Source organism: Ochotona princeps, chromosome 19 (genome assembly GCF_030435755.1).
Source record: "Ochotona princeps isolate mOchPri1 chromosome 19, mOchPri1.hap1, whole genome shotgun sequence".
Taxonomy (NCBI): domain Eukaryota; kingdom Metazoa; phylum Chordata; class Mammalia; order Lagomorpha; family Ochotonidae; genus Ochotona; species Ochotona princeps.
Window position 1 is genome coordinate 47,834,108 of NC_080850.1, and position 8,737 is coordinate 47,842,844.

The window sequence follows — 8,737 nt, forward strand, 5'->3', positions numbered from 1 at the left end:
AGGGAGAGAGACTAATTCTCCATCCACTGGTTCGTTCTCCAAGTGGCAGCAACAACTGGGCCAGGCCAAAGCCAGGATCCCAGGACCCCATCTTGATCTCCCACCTGGATGGCAAGACCCAACTATTTGGACCATTTTCTGCCGCTTTCTTAGGCTGCTGGCATAGTGCTGATCCCAGGTGGAGCAACTGGGTCTTTTTTTTTAATACATATTTTTTTTTTAATTGTAAAGGCAGATATACAGAGAGGAGAGACAGAGAGGAAGACCTTACATCCACTGATTCACTCCCCAAGTGGCCACAACAGCCAAAGCTGAGTTGATCTAAAGCCAGGAACCAAAAATTTCTTCTGGGCCTTCCATGTAGGTGCAGGGTCCCAAGGCTTTAGGCCATCCTCGAATGCTTTCCCAGGCCACAAGCAGGAAGCTGGATGGGAGATAGGGCAGCTGGGACATGAACCAGCATATGGGATCCCAGCAAGTGCAAGGTGAGGACTTTAGTTACTAGGCTACCATACCGGCCTGCAGCTGGGTTTTGAATCTGTGCCCATGTCAGATACCCGAGTCACAAATGGCAGTTTAACTCACCGGGTCACAGTGCCAGCCCTGAATTATTTTCTTAAGTGATAAACTTCTTTGATAAAACCCATGTCTTTTGGTGTGAGTTCTTCCATCACATACTTAGATAAGCTGGTCAGGATCTCAGAGAAGGGCACAGCATTAATTATCCTACTTAGAAATGGTGTTTGGCTGTTTGAGGGATGATGGGCCACTTGGAAAGTCTCTGAAATCTGAAGAACTCTCCAGAACAGCGACACCCAACAAATGCACAGATTTCAGAAAAGTCATGACACCCTCCCAAGGCCTCCAGGGCCCTGGTTAAAGTGTTGGCCATACCTCAGTCCAGGCCTGCGGGAGAAATGAGCTGTTTTCCCTCATTTTCTGAGCTTACAGGGTGTTAGTGTGTGGGACCCCTGGCTGACCTTATAGAGATTAGAGCAGGGTCTCCAGGGAACACCTGTGGCGTGCTCACACAGGTCACAAACAGTGGTCTCTCTTCCTGCAGGTGCTTCAGACTTGCACCCAGTGGGGAGATGTTTCTTCTAAAAGAGAATAGGGGAGCACAGAGTGAATCCAGCTAGACATAGAGACACAGAAGGACAGGCGAGGCATGAGTCCAGGCAGAAAGCCAGGCCGTTGGACAGAGGGGTGCAGGGGCTAGGGCTGGGCTGGGGGGTCGGGTGAGCAGTCATTGTTTAACAGGTGCAGAGCTGTTGGTGGGGATGGTGAGAACGTTTGGGGTGTGGATTATGGTGAATGTATTCAAGACGGCTACATTGTATGATTACAGATGATTCGAAAGCTTATGTGCATTTCTCACCGTAAAATTCTTTCCAAAACGAGTGAATGGCGCCCAGGGTGGCGGGATGTGGAGGCAGTAGTGTGTGCATGCACCTGTGTGGATGACAGAAAGCTCCTCAGGCCGACTCCGTACCCTTCCTTCTCCACCTTACCGCTTTCTCTGTGTCTCCTCATTGGCGCTTCCCCCTCCCAGTTTTCAAACACCAGGTAGCGATTTGAAGCCCACATCTGAGGGCTGCCGATGTCTCCTGTGCAGCTGTGCCATAACTGAGTTTCCAGGTCTCTGCTGAAAGGCTTCTGCGTCGGTTCCAACCTTTCATTCCAACACAGACAACTCAAGCGTGAATGTGTACAGCATGTCATGTCACAAGTTCCAGGAGGCATATTTCTCAATGGCAATGCAAGCGAAAGAACAGGTTCAGGAAGGGTCACGGCTGGTACAGAGCCTGATGGTTGGCACACACTTGCTCTGAGGGTCTGCAGTCCTGGCTCCACACTGGTTGAGCTCACTCTACTGTCACTGCCGGGAGCTCACTGTCCCTCCCCAAGAGATGATGGCTCACCATCAGGAACAGCCCAAGAGGTCTGTCTGCTTACCTGTCAGGAAAGTAGCCCCCAGTCACGGTCAGGTTACCAATTGGCCCTGCTGCCCATGTTCTTGTTCCGTATCACCGAGCCCTTTGTGTGCCTGGAGATGTAAAAGCTTCCCCGGGGCCCTTGGAAGATGTGCCAGACAGGTTGCTCCCTGAGGGGCACCTGGCTTACTTATTCTTATGTATACATAATTCCTGGAGAAGGGCTGGTGCAATGGCTTAACTGTCTAATCCTCTGCCTGCAAGTGCCAGCAAACCATATGGGTACTGATTCATGTCCCCATTACTCCACTTCTTATTCAACTCCCTGCTTAGAGCTTGGGAAAACAGTGAAAGATGACCCAAAGCTTTGGGAACCTGCACCTGAATGAGAGACGCCTGGAAGTAGCTCCTGGGTCCTGGCTTCAGATAAGCACAGCTCCTGCCGTTACAGACATTTGGGGAATGAACCAGCAGATGGAAGATCTTCCTGGCTCTTTTTCTCCTTGTAAAATCTGCCTTTCCAATAAAAATAAATATTAAAAAGAAATATTTTCTGGAGAGGCAAAGGCAAACAGACCGATCTCCCAGCTACTGTTCACTCCCTGCAATGCCTTCCACCACCCAGACTGAGCGAGTGCAAAGCCGAGCGCTGGGAACTTGACCCTGTATTTTTCAGGTGTGTGATAAGGACCCAGCTGCTGCATCTGTCAGGCTCTACGTAAGCAAGAAAGGACTGCAGTGTAGGCTCAGTAATGTGGGATGTGAGTATCCCAGCCAGCATCCACTGGCCCCCTGATTTATATTCTGAGTAATTCACAAGCAATGACACCCTACTGTCAGTCTGTGAGGGGCATTCTTTTACAAGCTCCAGGAAGTGACCGTTTTGCTTAAAAAACACCTGTAGCTGAGGACCACTGTGGCTATGTGTACACTGTTGACCTAAGAATACCACCAAGACACTGTTCCTCTGGAACAACAGAGGAATCCCACACGATGAAGGATGCCAGGAGCTTGCCTCGGCATAGCCTAGCACGAAGAAGAATGTCCTCACAGCAGAGGCTCCCTGCGGCACACCTTCCCGTGGGCACCAGACAGACCCAGGACCTATCCGACAGCAGGCGTTCAAGAAGCTCCCACAGCCTTGAAGACGAAATACGCTGCAGAGTGAGGTGCTCTGGGAAGCAAGGAAACAGCTGGGTCAGCATGCGCGGTGTCTGCATTGGTAACGGCTCCCCAGCCCCCCTGACAGCTGATACTTGGGAACTTTGTGAGCAAATTGGCAGGTTGAGACTGGCCATAACAGGAGTACCCAGGCCATGGAAACCACCCAACCCTATAGGTCCATGTGTCCTTCCTCTGCAGACAGCACTGGACAGCAGACCAGTTCAGAGTAAGGGTAGCACATCCCTAGACTGCTGAAGTGTTACGGGGTTTTTGTTGGTTGGTTGGTTTGTGTGTGTGCTTTTTTTCAGGTATATTTTATTTGAAAGGGTTACAAAGAAAGAGAGAGAGAGAGAGAGAGAGAAAGAGAGAGAGAGAGAATGCCTATCTGGTTCACTCCCCAAATAACTGCAACGGCCAGAAATGAGTTGGTCTGAAGGGAGGAGCCAGGAGCTTCTTCTGAGTCTCCTACTCGGGTGCAGGGGCCCAAACATTTGGGCCATCCTCTGCTGCTTTCCCAGGTTCATTAACAGCAGCTGGAACATGCACTGGTACCCATGCAGGATAGCCGTGTCACAGGCTGTGGCTTTGCCTGACTCGGCACAGCGCCAGCTGCTAGGGTAGTTTATCCTTGCATTAGCTTTCTTGAGTTTGGAGTCTCTTTCACATCCCTGCACAGTACTTGTTGTGACTTCAGAGAAACAAAGTGACAATAACCTAAGATTAGACAAAGATTAGAACATCCAGGCTTACATAGATGAAGCGTCTTACCAAAGGGCACAAGCTGAGCCACGAAAAAGGCAACAGTAAACACTAGTGCTGCCAGGACACCTGGCGCGTGTGACAAAGAAGGAAAACCAGGAAGCAGCCACACGACCAGTGCAGCGGTGGCTCCGTGACTGTTCCCACTGATATCTCCCCACTCATTTCTGACTGCCCACAAGGTTCTGAGGACAGCTGGACAGCCAGTACTTTGGTTATCCCTGAGAGGTTGCAGCAATTTCGGTGCCTGAGTAAAGCTGGGACAATGCTGGGCTCTGTTTCTGCTTACTGGACGGAGAACAGACCTTAGGACTCTGTCTGCGTCACCAGATCCAGGTTCCGGTCATCTTAGTCAGGGCACTCAGCTGCAAATGGCAGCATGTGACCCAACCTGACCCGAACAAAACAAGCCTGTGTCATTGCAAAGTCCAGGGTGCTCTCAGGTCAGGGTGGACTGAGGGGGTCAGACCAGGGAGCCTTCTGGGACCCTCTCTTGCTCTGGGCTGCCTTCACGGTGTAGAGTGAGCACCTGACAGCTCCTTGCTTACAACCCTGATTCTTGATTTCAGTTCTGGCAAGGTGATGCCTTCCAAGTCTTTCTTTGGGGGATGAGGAATTCAGTGGCACAGACTCTGGCCGCACAACATGCTCATTCCTGACCTGTTGGCTGTGGGCAGATCCCTGACAAAGGGGACACTGGGGCCAAGGGGACACCGGCTCTATCAGATCAGTGGATATATTGTGGTCTTTAGGGTGTGTCTGGGAAAAACTATGAGTGGATTTCTTTGTGCCAAAACACCTTTTCATTTGGTTTTTACACGAATGTTTCAAAGTGTCCTTGTATTTGTTAAGTGGACAAATAAAAAGATGACATGAAGGATGATGGAGACCAAGTGCCCTCTGTAGCCCTGATGACACCCGTTTTAAAACTGCAAGGCCAGTTGTTTTTCTTCTGTGTGCGTGTGTGTGTGTGAGTGTGTTTAATATTTAATTAGGGGTTGGCACGGTACAACAGGCTAATTCTCTGCCTGCCAGCACTGGCATCCCAATATGGGCGGGGATGCATGTTCTGGTTGTTCCATTCTGTGATCTAGCTCTCCGCTTGTGGCCTGGGAAAGCAGCAGAGGGCTGCTCACACATTGCTCATCTTTGTTTCTCGCAGAGAAAAATAACTGTGCAGTCCCTCTAAGAGCCATAAATAAGAAGCAAAAAAAATTGGAAACAATAATCTCACCCACTTTCCCCTATTCCTAAGTCCTTGCCATCCTAGTCAACTATGTAAACATCACCAAAAATAAAATTTAAAAAATTAAATAGCCATAACCAAAAACAACAATAAAAGCGAAAGTCAGTCTTGTCATATCCTCACATGGTGCTTTCTGCTGGACTTCACCAGAGCTGTGAGTGTGTGTGTGTGTAAAGACTTACATATTTATTTGAGAGAGAGAAAGAGAAAGGTTTTCTCCACCCACTGGTTCACTTCCAAATGACTGCAACACCCATGGTTGAGCCGGGCTACAGCCAGAAGCTTCATCTTGGTCTCCCACATGGGTGCAGGGGCCCTAGCACCTGGGCCAGCTTCCTGACTTCCTAGGTGCGTTGGTAGGGAGCCCCATCTGAAGCAGTGGCCAAGGGACTCACACCAACATTCTTTTATGGGATGTTGATGTCGTAGCTAGTGGGTTCACATGCTGTTGCAATGCTGGCCCTAGGCTCATGTCTTCACTGCTTATCCCACAGATAAGAAGCTCACAGGCCCAGAGCACACTGCAAGGGGCAGGCTGCCAACTGGCACCAAGAGCTGCCATTGGCAGGGCTGCGCCCGGGTTCCGTTCCTCGGCTCCTCCAGCTCTGGTGCAATGAAGGCTGTGGGAGCTGTGCGTGCCTCACCTCTCCTTCTCTTCCAAGCATTTAATGATGTCCTCTGGAACGTTGACTTCCAAATCAGTATTTGACTTTTCTCTTGCCATACGTCTGTCATTTTAAGGCTATTGCCTGACAAGTTGGAAATCCCTAATCTCTCTGCCAGTCTTCATCACCCCAGCTATGTGTCTTGCAGGCTTCCCTGTCTGCTGCCTGAGTCTCCTGAGCTCCCCTTTGCCTGGAATCACTTTTCTGAGTAACTGCCCCCAAGCTGGGATGCGCAGGGGACGGACTGCCTCACCACAGACCCAACCAACCCATCCAAAGTTCTGGTCTCCTTTGGGCAGGGCGGGTCTTGGCTGGGAGTGTGCGTCTCCGACGGCCTCCCTCCCTCCCTTCCAGCATCTAGCTGATGCTATTCTACCTTCCCCCTGCCCGCCGTCATTCAGGTGCCAATTCCTGTGTCTGGAAGCACTGAAATGTTCAGAACACACACCTGGATGGATCTAGCCGTTGATTATTAGTCTTTCTCATCCTGCCCAGGACTCCGTGAATTCGTCTGAGGGGAAGACTTCAGGCTTTAAGGTGGACTTTTATTCTTTTTATCACACACTATTAACTTGATTCTCAATGGCTTCTTCCTCTCTTTCCATTTTCTTCCACTGAAGGATTTCACTTGAAAGTCATCTTTCTTTGTCACGGAAATTCCTTTTAAGGCTATTGTACAATTTCCTTATTTATTAATTGCTTCCTTATTTTAAAGGGGCTTCAAGAAATCTTTCAGAGGTCTCTGAATAGACATCAAACACCACTTATAAATGTGCTTCTTGTATGCTGTCTGTGAGTTTTCTGGGATAATTCTTGTTTAAATAAGTCTATTCTAAGTAACTGTGAAACCTGTAGTTTCTGGTGTAGCAAATAACTGTAGTTCAGAAACCTATAATCGCAATCGACAGACACAGGGGAGCGGAGGCCTGACTGCCAACGGGGAAATCCTGCGCCCGGCAGCAGGGCTGGCAGCCTCTGGCATGTGCTTGCTCACACTGAGCAGGGAGCGGCGGCTCTAGGGATTCCCCAGGTCCACAGAGCAGCTCTGCACAAAGCCCAGCTGCCCAGGACACCAGGAAGACAGGTCTCTGATAGCCTCCCTGTGGCCACAAGTCCCTGCCTTCCCCACAAGCCCTGGGGCAAGCTGTAATCCAGGGCAGCCGGGGGCACAGCCCTCGGATGTGCCGAGAAGAGTACACAACCCAGTCACTCCCCACTGGAGGACTTGGAGAAAGACAGGGAGCTCAACACACGGAAACACCAGTGCTAGGAAAAACTGACGAGAATAAACAGCAGAGACTGCAAAAATAAGACGTACTCAGGGTGGTGGAAGTGGAGCATCAGTACATACCTACATATAACAAAGTAGCAGATGAGAAAAGTCAACATAGAAAATGTGCCCATTTATTCTTTGATGTTTGTCTCTCTGATTGCACATAGCAAATACATCTACTCCAAAAACAGACAAAATTGAAGATTAAATATTAAGCATAAAATCAAAGTGAAAAAATTTCCTCATATTCCAGGGCAATCAAGAAGTTCTAATGTCCATTTCAGAGGACAGGGGGTGGGGGAGATGAAAGGTAACGGAAGGGAGGTAAGACAGAATAAACAAGGAGAAAAACGAAGCAACAGGGCTGGGAGAAGGAAGGGGGATTTCTCATCCCTGTGGGAAGACAGGAGCTTCCAGACAAGGGATGCTGGGAAGCTGTTTGAAGAGTGTGTATTCTGCACACCCGGCTGGCAGCCAGCATCCAGAGGATGAAGGGAATCCTGAAGGCATCGGTGGCAGATGCAAGGAAGCAGATCAGAGCCCCAGCACGTGGCCAGGGAGCAAATCCTTGAGATTCTGGGCAATTCTGCTGAGTCTAATGTTTTGTGCAAAGGGAGATTAATATGAACTTTATCATGTGTGTAAAATGGAAACATTTTTGCTTTGAAAGCAGAGATTCACCACAGTTTAAAAAAAAAAACCAAAAAACCTTTCAAGGATATTACTAACAAACAGAATATGAACCCAAAGAAATAGTAGTGAGCCAAGAAATTGTTACCGCATGAAGTTATGTCTGAATATTAGTCCTTACATAAGGTACAAAAGCTCACAGTAAGGAACGAAAATTACAAATAAACAAACCTCTGAGACATTCAGCAGAAACTGAACAACATGCTGAGTATTGGCTTTGTTTGGGAAAGAGGAAAAAATCCAGATTAAATCTAGACACAGCAGAGCAAACACAATTTTAAGTGTGTTACAATTTTCAGGGTAAAAAAAATAGAAGAAAATATAAAAGAAAAAATTTAAAAGAAAAACAAATTTCAGGGTAGCCAAGAAACATGAAGCAGATGTCAGATTAATAACTTCCAACGACTGCTGGAATAGTGGGGCAAAAAAAATTATCAGTGGAACAAGCCGAAGGGTGAAAACAAGACATTGTGATCAAAGAAAACCTAAGCAGTAAGTTTAGAAAGTATAAAGTCACACAATTTGACAGCTAAGGGTGTGGTGCAGTGGCCTAGAGGCTAAATCATTGCCTTGCACTTGCCAGAATCCCATATGGACTCCGGTTCATGTCCTGGAAGCCCCACTTCCCATCCAGCTCCCTGCCTGTGGCCTGGGAAAGCAGGAGAGGATGGCCCAAAGCCTTGGGACTCTGCACCCACGTGGGAGACCCAGAAGAGGCTCCTTGCTTCTGGTTTCAGATCAGCTCAGCTCCAGCTACTGCAGCCACTTGGGGAAAGAATCAGTGGACAGAAGATCTTCCTCTCTGTTTCTCCTCCTCTCTGCATATCTGACTTTTCAATAAAAACAAATAAATCTTAAAAAAAATAACCAGCTTACTGGTTACATTTCTCCCATTCAAAGACAGATGCCCCCTCCCTCCAAAGACCAGACAGATGCCCCCTCCCTCCAAAGACCAGACAGATGCCCCCTCCCTCCAAAGACCAGACAGGTGCCCCCTCCCTCCAAA